Source organism: Scyliorhinus torazame, chromosome 9 (genome assembly GCF_047496885.1).
Source record: "Scyliorhinus torazame isolate Kashiwa2021f chromosome 9, sScyTor2.1, whole genome shotgun sequence".
NCBI classification, from domain to species: domain Eukaryota; kingdom Metazoa; phylum Chordata; class Chondrichthyes; order Carcharhiniformes; family Scyliorhinidae; genus Scyliorhinus; species Scyliorhinus torazame.
The window spans coordinates 178,161,332-178,178,213 of NC_092715.1; positions in this window are offsets into that span (position 1 = coordinate 178,161,332).

A 16,882-nucleotide genomic window follows, 5' to 3' on the forward strand; every position below is an offset into this window, starting at 1 on the left:
TGTATGTCCTGCCGCACCTCTGCGCGGCTACCCTCCTGGGGCAGGACTTCCAATGCCATTTGCAAAGCCTGACCTTTAAATTCGGCGGCCCTATAACTCCCCTTACTGTCTGTGGTGGTATGTATTAGGGGTAATACGGTACACCATGATGCAGAGGGGCTATTGGTGGACAGATACTGGGTCCTGATTGGATCTGCCGCCTACTGGGCTCCACCTAGAAAGGCGGGGTATAAGAACCCGGGTTCTCCCAGCAGCTGCATTCTGTAACTGAGCTGCTGGGGAACAAGTCTGCTCAATAAAGCCTCGATTGAGTTCTCTACGTCTCGCCTCGTGTGTTATCGATGGTGCCACAATTTATTGAGCAGACTTAAAAAAAGGAATATGAAGCTCCGGATCGCCCCGGAGTGCCTGCGAATCGGCCCCCAAGCAGCTAACTCAGCATCGGCGTTTAAGCACTGGCTGGCGTGCTTTGAGGGATACCTCCGAACGGCTCCCGGCAGACCAACAGAAGACCAGAAGATGCAGGTCCTACATTCCAGGGTGAGTCCCGAAATCTACTCGCTCATCGATGACGTGGAGGATTTCCCAGCGGCGATCACCTTGCTGAAAGAGACCTACATTCGGCCCATCAACCAGGTCTATGCACGCCATCAGCTCGCGACGAGATGACAAATCCCCGGGGAATCTCTAGACGAATTCTACAATGCTCTACTGATCTTGGGAAGAAACTGCAACTGCCCAGCGGTAACGGCGAATGAACACATGGAGCTCCTGATCAGAGATGCGTATGTAGCAGGTTTGGCATCATCGCAAATTCGCCAGAGACTTTTAGAAAAAGACTCTCTCGGCGTCACAGAGGCACGGGCCCTTGCGGCCTCCCTCGACGTGGCTTCCCAAAACGCCCGCGCCTACACCCCCGACCACGCTACAGCCCCTTGGGCTCCGTGGACCCCCGCCGCGATCGACCCCCCGGCACCCCCACCGTGCACGGCCAGAATCCCAGACCACCCGGGAGGGCCCCGCTGGTATTCTTGCGGGCAGCCGAAACACCCCCGCCAGCGCTGCCCGGCCCGCCCAGCCACCTGTAAAAGCTGCGGCAAAAAGGGGCACTACACAGCGGTGTGCCAGTCCCGGGGGGTCGCCACTATCTCCGGGAAGAAACGGGACCACGGACTCACCCCCCCCCCCCCAGCGACCTATGTGCGGACAACGGAGCCGCCATTTTGGACCCCGGACGCCACGAGGGGGGGACGGGCGCCGCCATCTTGTTACCCGCGGGCCGCGTGCGATCCATGGGAGCAGCCATTTTGTCCACCCAAGGCTGCGTGCGACCCATGGGAGCGGGCATTTTGTCCACCCCCGACCGCGTACGATCCATGGACGCCGCCATCTTGGCTGACAGGCAAGGACCCCAGCGTGGACAGCTCCACGCTGCCTGAAGACAATGACCAGATGCAGCAACCACGTTTGGCATCGGCGACCCTGGACCAGTCGCGGCCCAGGACGCTCCAGACAGCAACGACGAAGGTGCTGGTGAACGGGCACAAGACGCCGTGTCTGATCGACTCGGGGAGCACGGAGAGTTTTATTCATCCGGACACGGTAAGACGCTGTTCCGTTGTAATTCGTCCAAGCACCCAAAATATTTTCCTGGCGGCGGGGTCCCACTCCGTTGAAATCAAAGGGTTCTGCATCGCAAACCTAACGGTGCAGGGGAGAGAGTTCAATAATTACCGGCTGTATGTCCTCCCCCACCTCTGCGCTCGCACCCTCCTGGGGTTGGATTTCCAATACAACCTCCGGAGCTTAACATTCAAATTTGGCGGCCCTATACCCCCACTGACTATCTGCAGCCTCGCGACCCTCAAGGTTGAACCGCCTTCCTTGTTTGCGAAACTCACTCCGGATTGCAAGCCCGTCGCCACTAGGAGCAGACGATACAGCATCGAGGACCGGACGTTTATCAGGTCCGAAGTCCAGCGGCTGCGGAAGGAAGGCATAATCCAGGCCAGCAATAGTCCCTGGAGCGCCCAGGTGGTAGTTGTTTAGACCGGGGAGAAGCAGAGGATGGTCATAGACTACAGTCAGACGATCAACAGGTACACGCAGCTAGATGCGTACCCTCTTCCCCGCATATCCGACATGGTCAATCAGATTGCACAGTACAAGGTCTTCTCCACCGTGGACCTTAAGTCCGCCTACCACCAGCTCCCCATTTGCCCGGGTGACCGCAAGTACACTGCCTTCGAAGCAGACGGGCGGCTATACCACTTTTTAAGGGTTCCATTCGGCGTCACAAACGGAGTCTCGGTCTTCCAACGGGCGATGGACCAAATGGTTGACCAGCACGATTTACGGGCCACATTCCCGTACCTCGACAACGTCACCATCTGCGGCCACGACCAGCAGGACCATGACGCCAACCTACGAAAATTCCTCCAGACCGCTGACGGCCTCAACCTCACCTACAACGAGGAAAAATGCGTGTTTAGCACCGACCGTCGAGCCATCTTGGGCTACGTAGTGCGTAATGGAGTGATAGGCCCCGACCCTGAACGCATGCGCTTCCTCATGGAGTTCCTCTCCCCCACTGTGCCAAAGCCCTGAAACGCTGCCTGGGCTTCTTTTCTTATTACGCCCAGTGGGTTCCCCAACTACGCGGACAAAGCCCGACCCCTAATCCAGTCCACAACCTTCCCCTGTCGACGGAGGCCCGCCAGGCCTTCAGCCGCATCAAAGCAGACATTGCAAAGGCCACGATGTGCGCCATTGACAAGTCCCTCCCCTTTCAGGTCGAGTGCGATGCATCCGACATAGCTCTGGCGGCCACCCTTAACCAAGCGGGCAGGCCTGTGGCTTTCTTCTCCCGTACCCTCCATGCTTCCGAAATTCACCATTCCTCGGTCTAAAAAGAGGCACAAGCCATAGTAGAAGCTGTGAGACATTGGAGGCATTACCCGGCCGGCAGGAGATTCAATCTCCTCACGGACCAACAGTCGGTTGCCTTCATGTTCGATAATGCACAGCGGGGCAAGATTAAAAACGACAAGATCTTGCGGTGGAGGATAGAACTCTCCACCTTCAACTATGAGATCTTGTACCGTCCGTGGAAGCTAAACGAGCCTCCTGATGCCCTGTCCCGCGGCACTTGTGCCACTGCACAAGTGGACCGCCTCCGAGCCCTCCACAAGGACCTCTGCCACCCGGGGCTCATTCGTTTCTTCCACTTCATCAAGACCCGCAACCTGCCCTACTCCATCGAGGAGGTCAGGACAGTCACCAGGGACTGCCAAATCTGCACAGAATGCAAACCGCACTTCTACCGGCCAGAGAGGGCGCACCTGATAAAGGCTTCCGTCCCTTTGAATGCCTCAGCATGGATTTCGAAGGCCCCCTCCCCTCCACCGACCGCAACACGTATTTCCTGAACGTGATTGATGAGTACTCCCGGTTCCCATTTGCCATCCCCTGCCCAGACATGAACACAACCACCGTCATCAAGGCCCTCCAGGGTATCTTTACACTGTTCGGTTTCCCCACGTACATACACAGTGATAGGGGGTCCACCTTTATGAGCGATGAACTGCGTCAATTCCTGCTCAGCAAGAGCATCGCCTCGAGCAGGACGACCAGTTACAACCCCCGGGGAAACGGACAGGTGGAGAGGGAGAACGGTCTGGAAGACTGTTCTACTGGCCCTACGGTCCAGGAATCTCCCAGTCTCCCGCTCGCAAGAAGTCCTCCCGTTGGCCCTCCACGCCATCCGGTCGCTGCTCTGTACAACCGCAAATCAGACACCTCATGAACGTCTCCTTGTTTTCCCCAGGAAGTCCTCCTCCGGGACCTCGCTCCCAACCTGGCTAGCGACACCTGGACCCATCCTGCTTCGGAAGCACGTGCGGGCGCACAAGTCGGACCCACTCATTTTTTCCTCTCTAAGAGGCTCAATGTTGGGAGAGAAAACTGGCCTGTGCAACTGGAGAGTTACACCCAAACTTCCAGTCTGAGTCTCAACTTTGCCAAATTCTGATAAGATTCTATCCAATGTGTAACAAAATGTGCAATTTCATTACACACTGTGGATGGACAAAATCTTGCTTCAATGGCAATGCACCCCCAGATCAGCAAGTCCAGTGAATCTTGAAGGAATTTTTGTAACTACAATGAAATAGAATATGGTTGCTCTGTACATTTTGCCAATCCCATTTCAGCTACCTTAATAGCAAAGTTCTAATATGACAAAAACATAAAGGAAACCTGTTTAACTAGATTAGAAACATGCCAAAGCAGCAAAATAAATGCTAAACTAGTTAAAGTTGTAATACAATTGCAAACGTATCGAAGGTTCAATACCTCTTTCTTTATATAAAGCAAACATAGAATCAGTGGATAATGTTAGTTCCAGAGAGAGCTGTGTTCTATAGTTAATTAGATCAGATCTGAATTACCCAGATGTTGCATCGTGATTAATTTATATCAAAGCAGTGTAGCTTTATTTTTGTAAAGCCTGTTACCTAAACATCCTACTGTTGTCGATGACTCAAAAACACAATGTAACATTGCCCAAGTAACTAAAATACTTTCTGCAGGAAAGTAAGGGTATGGAGGTCCCAGATATTCAGTCACTTGAATGAATGAACCCCAGACATCCTATGCTCTCAGCATTTCGTAAAGAGAAAGCTGATCTTAGAAATTTCCTTCAACTACTCTAAGTGACAGATTGTCATAATTTTTGTTTTCCTGGATGTAATTGTAATATAGCTTTTGACTGAAGTTGACTTGTTTCCTTTAAGTGCCCTTTGTGTTAGTGGTGACAGTATTGTATACTTGTTTGCCAATGAATAGGTTGAACCCCATCCTGATTACATCCTGTGTCCGCTGTCGATATCAATAGTAAAATAAAGTTGTGAAAGCCAAGGCTATAGAATTACACCAAGTGGTGATGTAGTCAAATTGATGGTTCCATTGATCTGAGCATTATTTAGTCACACTGAGAACCTTGGAAGTGCAAGCTTGTGTTTACTTGTAATCCTGCAGGAAGGAGTGTTTGTCTTGCTGAGTAACACTGAAAGAAGGGACTCTGCTTTTAAATGTCCTTTTTATAAACAACCTCAATTAGTTTCTCAGTCACAGACGTCAAATTGACTTAAAGTGCCTAAGCTAAGGACATGAGATATAGGGGGCTGGATTCTCCGTTTGGGAGACTAAGTGCTGACGCCGGCGTGGGAACAGTGGCATTTTATGCCCGACAAAAATGGCGCAAAAGCTGCACCGTTCCTCCGTTTGGTGGGGGGCGGCGGGGGGGGGGGGGGCTTGCAGGCACGCAACGTAAAGCCCCTGGCTGTAGCTGCAGATACGGTCTGAGAATTGCCGGGTCCATTACCTCGCATGCGTATGGTGATGGCCTGCAGTGTCCGCGCCTGGCAAATAATGCCCCCCTTTGACCAGGCTCACCACCTCTGGACCAATTCCCCACCAGTGACCCCAGGCCCCGCCAAAGTCCCCCTGCCTGCGAAACGGGTCCCACCCAACTGTGGCGGTGCTGGACTCAGTCCGCAGCCGCCACGTCGGGTTTCCAAAAAAAATAGCACACTTGTCCCACACCATCGGGAACTCGGTCCATTGGGGGTGAAGCATCAGGGAGGGCCTCAGGTAATGTCCTAAGGCCGTCTCGACAGTGTGCGGCGTACTCTGCAAGTGTGCCATTTTAGAGGGGCAGAGCATTACGAAAATGGTGCCCCCCCGATTTCGGCGCCAACGGGGATTCTTCGGCCGATCGCTGAACGTGATTTCAGCGTCGGAGACTGGAGAATCCCGCCCAGGGAATTTTCCAAATTACAAAATAAAGCAAAGCGTCACATTTTGGCATCAGAAGTAACAGATTGTTGCGGGAAAGTGTATTTCCTTCCGGAATTATGAAAATTGTTCAACTTTAATTACAGCAATGAAAGAACGGGACAAATATTTGTAACGGAAGCCACAATGTTGCAGACTCGGTAGTTGTGCACAAAACTTCACGGTCTTCACAAAAGATTGCCTTTGGTTTGTCTTGCCATCCCTAATGACCCTCAAGATATCAGCCAAATTGAACCCTGCTGGAGAATTCTTCTGATAAAGCCAAGCACAGCATGCTTGTATTAATAGTTTAATGTTTGGAGCAGAACACTACTGTAGAAATGAGGTAAAGCATTACAATATTTTGGCACAAAAGCAGCTGTAGGGGTATGCAGTGGAAGCTGCTGTCAGTTCTTTAAATCTGACCCAGGTGTAACCACGGAGAGATACATATTACAGAAACAGTTCTGCACCACATGTCAGTAATGAAATAAATCAACTTTTCCTTTGTCTTTTTTTATCTGTGCACAAATTTTCACGTTAATAGAATTGTATATGATAGGAACAACAGAAGCACTAAATTTAAATGATGGGATCGATATACCTCGGTTGAAATAAAATTTAATAGCCATATTAAAGCCGACAACCTCAGTGTTATATTACCTTATGTAATATATATATTACTCTCTTGAACCAGCCGAATTGTTGAAATGAGTAATGGTCTTCTTTTAAATATAAACTAATTTATTGAGTAATATAAATAAATATTGTGAGTTATTTTACTTAATACTCAACTAGTAAATAAAAAAAAATTGTAGAGATAACTAATTAAATTATACAATACAATGCTTTGATAACAAATAACTTCTCTCTCTAGTGTTACTATGTCTGTTCTCTCTGCACTCCTGATACACACTGCCATCAGAAAGAGCGGGAAAACCATTGATATTGGTTCTGATAGTGAGACCTCTAGTGTTAAATTGCCTGTACTAGCATTACATATATTGATCATGGATATTGATATACAGAGATCACTACATTCAGTTCCTGGACAGAACTGCAGTTCTAGGCCCATCATCTCTGAATTTAGCAAAAAGCCCAGAGCTAGATTTGAACACACATCTAAGTTGATCCTGGTTTAGTACTGAGGAAACGCAGCATTCTCAGAAATGCATCAGTTAAGAGAGGTAATTTTGTCTTGTTTAGGTGGATGGAAAAAGGGTCACGGTACTATTTCAAGTGGAGTGAGGAATTCCTGGCCAACAATTATCATTCAACCAACACCAATGTAGAACGAAATAAGAAAATGCTATAAGTGCATAACAGGTGTAGAGTTAAAAGCAGAGTTAACATTTCAGGTTTGTGACTTTTATCAGAACAGTATTAATGGTATTAACTGACCTTTTATCTCCCTGCTTTCTGTAAGTCTTTGCTGTGCACAAATTCATTACTTAATTTGCCAAAATTACAACAGTAGCTACAATCCAAAAGTAATTCTTTGTCTGAGAAATAATTGGACACCTCCGAGTACAAGAAAAACACTTCATCATTCAAGATATTTTGCATTAATAGGAAAAAAAATTCCCGCATTGCATTATTTCTTTGTTATAAGGCATATTTTGACAAAAGGGCAAGTAATTCAAGATCATACATCAAAAAGAAAATCTATGCAATTGTCTCAATGTCTGTCTTCGAAGACTATGAGCGCAATCCCCCCAAAGAATGACAAAGTGGCTGGTTTAGTACAGCGGGCTAAACAGCTGGCTTATAATGCAGAATAATGCCTGCAGCGCAGGTTCAATTCCCGTACCGGTCTCCCCGAACAGGTGCCGGAATGTGGCGACTCGCGGCTTTTCACAGTAACTTCATTGAAGCCTACTTGTGACAATAAGTGATTCTTATTATTAAGTGGGCATGGTGCACAGTGGTTAGCTCTGCTGCTTCTTGATGCTGAGGACACGGGTTCAATCGCGGCCCTGGGTCACTGTCCATGTGGAGTTTGCACATTCTCCCCGTGTCTGCGTGGGTCTCAACTCCACAAGTCAAAAAGATGGCAGGGTAGACGAATTGGCCACACTAAATTGCCCCTTCATTCGGATCATAGAAACATAGAATTAAAAGTGCAGAAGGAGGCCATTCGGCCTATCAGGTCGGCACCAGTCCTTGGAAAGAGCACCCCACTTAATGCCCATGTCTCCACCCTATTCCCATCACCCAGTGTCCCCACCTAACCTTTTTTTGGACACTAAGGGCAATTTAGCATGGCCAGTCCACCAAACCTGCACATCTTTGGACTGTGGGGGAAATCGGAGCACCCGGAGGAAACCCACGCAGACACAGGGAGAACATGCAGACATAGACAGTGACCCAAGCCGGAAATTGAACATGGGACCCTGGAGCTGTGAAGCTACTGTGCTAACCACTGTGCTACCATGCTGCCCTTGGAAAAGAAAAGAATTGGATACTCTTAAAAAAAAAATTTTTAAAAGAACAACAAAGTGTCATCTCCAGGAGGTATCGCGGTACGATTCCCGCTGTGTGGGTCAGCACAATCCCGATTGCGATCCACCCCCTCTAAATAATTTGTTTGGAGGGAGGCATGATGGCACCGGCATTGAGTGGGGCAGGTCCGAAAGACCCTAGCAGGTCTGGCTCCAAAAGTGTACCCTGATCTCAAAAAAAGGTGACTGCACACCGCCCTCCCCCTCCACAGATATTGCGACCCTCCACAACCCCTCAACCCCCAGCAGACAAGGGGAACATCACCAATCCTTGAACACAGAGGAGCAACCTGCCACCCACAATTAAATGTTTGGGTCACCCCTCCTGCCCCCCATCGTCATTAGTCCTCCCTTCCCAATCACTGGCATTAGGCCTCCTCCCCCCACTAAGAACGACACTCCACTATGGGGTCATCAAAGGCACTGCCCCTTCAAGCCCCACCCCTTGTTAGTACCAACCTGGCATCCTGACAATTCTAACCTGGCAGTGCCAAGTTGCCACTGCCAGGGTACCAGGGGCAGTGACAGGGCAATGTCCAGCCATGTCCCTAACCACACAGGAGCTACAAAGGCCTCCGCGCCCTCCCCCAGGTGGTCACGTCTATCCAGATAACTCATTTTTTTGTGAATGTTTTTATTGATTTTCATATTTTTATGTTACACATTTCAGTTCGTAAGTTTAATAAAGTGCATAATACCAAGCAAAGAAACCATGGAAAAATTAATTGTTATAACCTGCCTGCTTACCATTGGCTGGGGACTAATGACAATCCCACAATCCTGTGGGAGTATGAGTTTCCCCAATGAGGGGGGTGGAGAAATCATTAGCAGACTCCCTGTATAAATAAAACTGGCCCGTTTGGAACTAGCAGGAATATATATATATATATGGTATTGTAAATAAATGTTATTTCTTGTATCCTTAAAACTCGTGCTGGATTCTTCATGGCCCTCACAAAACTGGTGACGAGGGTTAAAGTGAATAGCTGTCCACACTGCTGAAGCCACCTCCCTGGATTTTTGTTGGATACAGGTTGGAAGTTGTTTTCTATTACACCATGCCTCTGTACGGACGTTTGAATGTTTTTGATGATGCACTGGAAAGCTGGAACCAGTATGCACAACGGATGCGTTACTATTTCCGGGCAAACAATATCACCGAAAACGAGCGCCATGTGGTCATATTGCTCACCGCATGCGGGCCGCATACGTTTGGGGTGATTAGGAGCCTTACGTACCCAGCTGCGCCGGACACCAAAACGTTTGAGGAACTTGTGAATTTAGTGGGGCAGCATTTTAACCCAGCCCCGTCCACGATAGTCCAACGTTACCGGTTTAATACCGCTGAGAGGACCCCAGGAGACTCCCTTGCCGATTTACTATCCAGGCTACGCAGGATTGCGGAGTACTGTGACTATGGTGAGACCTTGTCAGAAATGTTACGCGACCGTTTGGTTTGCGGTATTAACAATGCGGCAACCCAGAGAAAGTTGTTAGCTCAGCCAACATTGACTTTTCAACAGGCCATGCAAATAGTATTGTCCCGAGAGAGTGCAGACCGAGGAGTGCAGGAGATACAGGGAATGGAAGTGCATGCCTTGGGGCGCAACCCCTTCCGTCCGAAAATGTCCCCCCGCACTCCTGCGGTATCTTGGGCGAGACAACGTCCGGATCGACGCCAGTGGCCATCGGACATTCCTCCCTGAAGGGAGCCTTCTCCAGAACCAATGGATGAGGAGCCATGTCCGTGTCAGACTTGTAGGCGCCGACTCCGTCGCGGACGGCAGTCCTGGGGGCGCCAGAGGCGCTGTCGTTCCGACCGAAACTGGGACCAGCCCAGGCGCCGTACCTACCATGTGGATGAACCTACGGCGACTACTCCTGAGGACGTGGAGACGGAGGACGACTGCCTGCAGCTGCATTGTGTGGCAGCTCCCCGTGTGGCCCCCATTAAGGTGACAGTACGGGTCAATGGTCACCCGCTCGAGATGGAGTTGGACACTGGTGCAGCGGTCTCTGTGATCGCCCAGAGGACATTCAACCGCATCAAGCAGGGTATACAGACCCTTATATTAACCGACACACACGCCAGGTTGGCCACCTACACAGGGGAACCATTGGACATCGCAGGAACTACGATGACCCCTGTTGTTTATGGACGCCAGGAGGGGCGTTTCCCACTTATCGTGGTGCGCGGCCATGGGCCCAGCCTGTTGGGTCGGGACTGGTTGCGCCATTTGTGCTTGCAGTGGCAGCACATCCTCCAAACAGTTTCTGGAGGGTTGACTGAGGTGCTAGGACGATACCCAGATGTATTTCAGCCCGGTTTGGGGAAAATAAAAGGGGCTGTAGCCCGTATCCAAGTCGAACCAGGAGCCACGCCGTGCTATTTCCGGGCGCACCTGGTGCCTTTCGCCTTGCTCGAGAAGGTAGAAGGGGATCTCCCTTGTTTGGAAACTTTGGGTATTATCAGGCCCATCCGTTTCGCTGACTGGGCAGCACCAATTGTACCTGTAGTGAAGCCAGATGCCACAGTTCACTTGTGTGGCGACTATAAACTTACAGTGAATACGGCTTCCCGACTCGACCGATATCCAATGCCTCGCATAGAGGATCTCTACGCAAAGCTTGCAGGTGGACTCTCATTCACAAAATTAGATATGAGTCACGCCTACCTACAGTTGGAGCTGGACCCTGTCTCTCGACCATCTGTAACGATTAATGCACACCGAGGCCTGTATGAATATACACGTTTGTCCTTTGGAGTATCCTCTGCCTGCGCTATTTTTCAATGGGTTCTGGAGGGCATTTTGAGAGGTTTACCGCGTGTCGCTGTCTACTTAGATGATGTTTTGATTACAGGGACGTCCGAGCAGGAACATTTGGAAAATCTGGAGACTATCCTTAGACGCTTTTCGGAGACTGGAGTCCATTTATGTCGCACAAAGTGCGTCGTTCAGGAGAAGGAAGTAGTCTACCTGGGTTATCGGGTGGACCGCGAAGGTTTGCACCCCGTCGCAGAGCAGGTGCGCGCGATTCAACAGGCCCCCGCCCCGACTGACACTTCGCATCTTCGTTCTTTTCTGGGCCTCGTAAACTATTGCGGGAAGTTCCTCCCCAATCTGGCAACTACGATGGCCCTGTTGCATCTTCTTCTGCTAAAGAAAAATCACACCTGGGGTTTGGGGTCAGCCGCAAGTAACCGCTTTCAGGCGGGTAAAACAACAATTGTCGTCGTCTGGGTTACTGACTCACTATGATCCTGGAAAGCCTTTGCTCGTCGCATGTGATGCATCCCCGTATGGTATTGGGGCCGTCCTGTCCCACAAGATGGAGAACGGGGCCGAGCGGCCGATAGCTTTCGCCTCCCGCACATTGACTGCAGCGGAAAAAAAAGTACGCGCAGATCAAGAAGGAGGGCCTGGCAGTGGTCTTTGCGATGAAACGTTTCCACCAGTACGTGTATGGCCGCCACTTCATTATCATGACTGATCATAAGCCTCTGCTGGGACTTTTCAGAGAGGATAAGCCAATACCGCCCATTGCTTCCGCACGGATCCAGCGCTGGGCTTTGTTGCTCGCTGCATACGAGTATTCTTTGGAGCACAAACCAGGAACGCAGATAGCGAATGCCGACGCACTGAGCCGATTGCCTTTATCGACCGGCCCCATGTCGACCCCCACGACCGGTGAGGTGGTTGCAACCCTAAATTTTATGGACACCTTCCCCGTCACGGCATCACAGATCCGTGAGTGGAGCCAGTCCTGTCAAAGGTTCGACACATAGTCCTTTATGGTGGGTAGCATAGACAGCTCCCAGGCGAGTTGCGGGCATTTTCCTCCAAGCTGTCAGAATTCAGCGTGGAAGACGGCATCCTCTTGTGGGGGACGCGTGTGATTGCCCCGGAAAAAGGACAGGAGCTAATACTAAGGGACTTGCACAATGGGCATCCAGGTGTGACCAAAATGAAAATGTTGGCCCGGAGTTATGTCTGGTGGCCAGGACTCGACACCGACATTGAGAAGGTGGCGGAAAACTGCTCCATTTGCCAGGAGCATCAGAAGCTTCCGCCGGCCGCGCCCCTACATCACTGGGAATGGCCAGGGCGGCCTTGGGCATGCTTGCATGAGGATTTCGCCGGCCCTTTTCAAGGATCCATGTTCCTTTTATTAATCGACTCCCAGTCTAAATGGCTAGAGGTGCATAAGATGCAGGGCACAACGTCGTGCGCAACAATTGAGAAGGTGTGTTTTTCTTTTAGTACACATGGCCTCCCCGAGGTGCTGGTCACAGATAACGACACTCCATTCACCAGTGAGGAATTTGTGAGATTCATGAAGATGAACGGCATATGCCATATCCGCACTGCCCCTTACCACCCGGCTTCAAATGGGTTGGCGGAGCGCGCAGTGCAGACATTCAAACGAGGCCTAAAGAAGCAGTCTTCCGGATCAATGGACACGAGACTGGCCCGCTTTTTGTTTTCGTATAGAACCACCCCCCATGCGGTGATTGGGGTAGCTCCCGCAGAACTCCTAATGGGCCGGAGACTTCGCACCCGCCTTAGTATGGTTTTCCTGGACATTGGAGCAAAGGTACGCCGCACACAAGAACGGCAGGGACGGGGTTTTTCTCGGCATCGACCAATTCGGCAGTTTGCGCCCAGTGACCCAGTGTTCGTTTGAAATTTTGCAGGTGGTGCCCAGTAGGTCCCTGGCGTAATCTTTCGCCAAACGGGGCCTATATCTTACCAGGTGCAAGCCCACGGTCGTCTCCAGCGCGAACATGTAGACCACGTTCGGTCCAGAAGACTATCCTATCCAAAGATTCCCTGCCCCCGGAGCTCATTTCTACAGCCGCTGAGACCAGAGACAATGGAAAGTAGTCCTCACAATCTTCCACTGGTGCCTCACTCGAAGCCTGCGCAGGTCGTTACAGAACCGCGCGGAGATAGAGACGCCGAGATGACAGAGGCAGCAGACTCTGAATCAGAGGGGGAATCCTCGGGCCCATGGGCCGTGGATGTACAACCGTTATGCCGTTCATCAGGGAAGCGTCGGTCTCCGTTTCGTTACACGCCGCCCGATCCAGCGCCTCGTGCAAATGGTGTCCGGCCTGCGGCAAAACGAGCCCGATGCCCTCCTTCGCCAGGGTCTTCGGTGGATTCCTTGGACTTAGGGGGGGGGAGGGATGTTATAACCTGCCTGCTCGCCATTGGCTGGGGACTAATGACAATCCCACAATACTGTGAGAGTATGAGCTTCCCCAATGAGGGGGGCGGAGAAATCATTCGCAGACTCCCTGTATAAATAAAGCTGCCAGTTTGGAACTAGCAGGAAGGAGTAATCAGCAAGTGTGGTTGCTGCTGTTATGTATATATATGTTATTGTAAATAAATGTTATTTCTTTGTATGCTTGAAACCCGTGCTGGATTCTTCGTGGCCCTCACAAAATTAATTTTACAAAAGAGGGATAAACCAAAGAAGGAGAAGGAAAACTCAAACAAACAAATATTTAAATAAAAATATTTACATCTACATGCTCCCCCCCCCCCCCCCCCGCCTTTCCGTTATGATCCGTGGTGTGTCTGTGCTTCCAGCCCCCCCCCCTTACCCCTCCCCCTCCACTCTCCTGTTGCTGGTTGCGAACTGGTCTTGGAACTAGTTGGTGAACGGCTTCCACATCCTCTGGAAGCCTGTTTCTGGCCCCCGGATGGCAAATTTTATCTTCTCCATTTGGAGGAATTCCGATATGTCAGCCAACCAGTCTGCAGCTTTGGGTGGTGCTGCTGATCGCCAGCCAAGCAGGATTCCTCGGCAGGCAATTACAAAGGCAAAGGCTAGGGGGCCGGGCCCCCTTCCCACAAAGAGTCTGGCTGCTCTGAGACCCCGAAGACTGCTACTTTTGGGCATGGCTCCACCCTCACCCCACCTCCTTGGACATTGCCTCAAAGAAGGTTGTCCAGAACCCGACTAGTCTGAAGCAGGCCCAGAACATGTGGGTATGTTTGGTTGGGGCTTTCGGGCATCATTCGCATTTGTCCTCCACCTCTGGGAAGAACCTGTTCATTCGGGTTCTGGTTAGGTGTGCTCTGTGCACCACCTTTAGCTGCATTCGGCTCAGCCCTGCGCTTGAGGATGTGGCATTTTCCCTGTATATTGCTTCAATCCAGATCCCCCCCCCGCCCCCCCCCACCCCCCCCCGCCCCCCCGCCCCCCCCCTGCCCCCCCCGCCCCCCCGCCCCCCCCCGCCCCCCCCCCTGCCCCCGCCCCCCCCCCCCCGCCCCCCCCCTGCCCCCGCCCCCCCCCCCCGCCCCCCCCGCCCCCCCCCGCCCCCCCCCCTGCCCCCGCCCCCCCCCCCCGCCCCCCCCGCCCGCCCGCCCCTGATGTGCAGGGATATGTCATGAAGTTACTGTGAAAAGCCCCAAGTCGCCATTTTCCGGCACCTTTTCGGGTACACTGAGGGAGAATTCAACACATCTTTCGGGACTTGTGGGAGGAAACTGGAGCACCTGGAGGAAACTCACACAGACACAGAGAGAACGTGCAGACTCCGCACAAACAGCGAATCCGGGACCCTGGTGCTGTGAAGCAACAGTGCTAACCACTGCGTTACTGTGCCGGTAACCGTCAGTGACCCCTTGTCCTGTTTTCACCTTTTGAAAGAGTTTGCAGGCGTAAACCTGTGGTTGTTACAGATGGGGGCCATAGTGGACATTTCGATTAGGTTGAAGTGTTGTCTCATTTGATACCATGTTCGGAGCATGGCTACCACCACTGGGCTTCTTGACTGGTTGGAGGGGATGGGATTGTGGTTGTGACTTGGACTCAGAGAGATGTCCCGATGCCGGAACTCTCCTCCATCCGCACCCATTCCATTCTCAGTTCCTTCACCCATCCCTTCACTCTTTCTGCTGTGGCCGCCCACTGGTAGAACTGGAGGTTTGGGAGGGCCAAGCCTCCCATACAAAACTTTGTAAAACCTTTTTTTGCATCCTCGGGTGTTTCATCCACAGATAGCCCAAGAAGGCTCCAAACCGCTTTAAGAGCTTCATGATCTCTTCCATGTTGGTTTGGGGGTCCAAGATGTAGAGGAGCAGGTCATTGCATAGAGTGACACTCTATGTTCTCTGTCCCCCTCTGGAAACCTCTCCAGCCTTTAGCTATTCTGAGGGCGATTGCCAGTGGCTTGATTGCCGGGCCACCAGCAGCAGGATTAACGGTAATCCCTGCCTCGTGCCTCTGTGCATCTGGATGTATTTAGAGCTGGTGGTGTCAGTTCATACGCTTGCCATGGGAGCACTATATGAGGGTCTGGTTTAGCACAGTGGGTTAAATAGCTGGCTTTAAATACAGAACGAGGCAACAGCGTGGGTTCAATTCCCCTACCAGCCTCCCAAACAGGCGCTGGAATGTGGCGACTTGGGGCTTTTCACAATAACTTCATTGAAGCCTACTTGTGACAATAAGCGATTATTATTATAGTTTCACCCAGGCCGTGAACCTTGTTCCCAGCCCAAACCACTCCAGTACCTCTACAAGGTATCTCCACTCTGCTCTGTCGAGGGTCTTTTCTGCGTCCAGGGAGAGGATTGTTTCTGGTGTTCTCTCCCCAGATGGGGTCATTAACATGTTCGGCAGGTGTCTGGGTTAGAAACTGACTTCCTGTCACAGCTGTCTCCAACACCCTCCATCATCCCATAGACACTCACTTCAGTTGGGCACTTTAGTGACTAGGTTCCGGGGGCACTATCTGGTGCGCACCCCACACAGGTGGAGGTAGGAACTCCTGAGGGGATAGACAGTTGGAGTGCGGCCGACCCCAGGAACTAGCTGCCGTCCAGATGGGTTTCAGGCTTCTGGAACGGAAGGCCTCATCAATTGTAAAGATGCAGCCACAGAGCCAGGGACAACATGAGGGCTTGTTGGCGAGAATCCAGCACCAGCAGGCGCAGTTGGGGGAGTCCAACCGCGTCCAGGAGCAGGAGGTGGTGCATGCCACCCAGGGTAACACTGCACGGATGATGTCCGCGATGGAAGCCTCAGCGCGAAGGTATCGGCCATGGGTTCAACATTTCCAATGCCTGGGGCAATCTGTGCAGGCAGTGGCCAAGGCCTAGGATGGTGCTGCCCTATCACAGGCAGCCATGTACCAGTGGCACCTGGACATTACAGCAGTGCTCCAGAGCATGGCCCAGTCACCACTGGCCATAGCTGAGAGCATCGGGAGCATTGCCCATGCCTTGGCCAACCTAGCACAGACAGAGATTGGTGTCCCAGACCCAGAGGGAGATGGTGTAGTCACTGGCTGATGTGTCACAGACCCAGAAGGAGGTGGCACAGTCAGAGTGAGATGTGGCACAGTCCCAGGTGGAGATAGTCCGCTCCATGGCCGCGAACATGCAGACCCTGGTTGAGATGAGAGTGGACAAAGAAGTGGCAGATCATAGAATCAAAGAATTTACAGTGCAGAAGGAAGCTATTTGTCTCATCGAGTCTGCACCGGCCCTTACAAAGAGCACCGTACTCAATCCCACGTATCTACC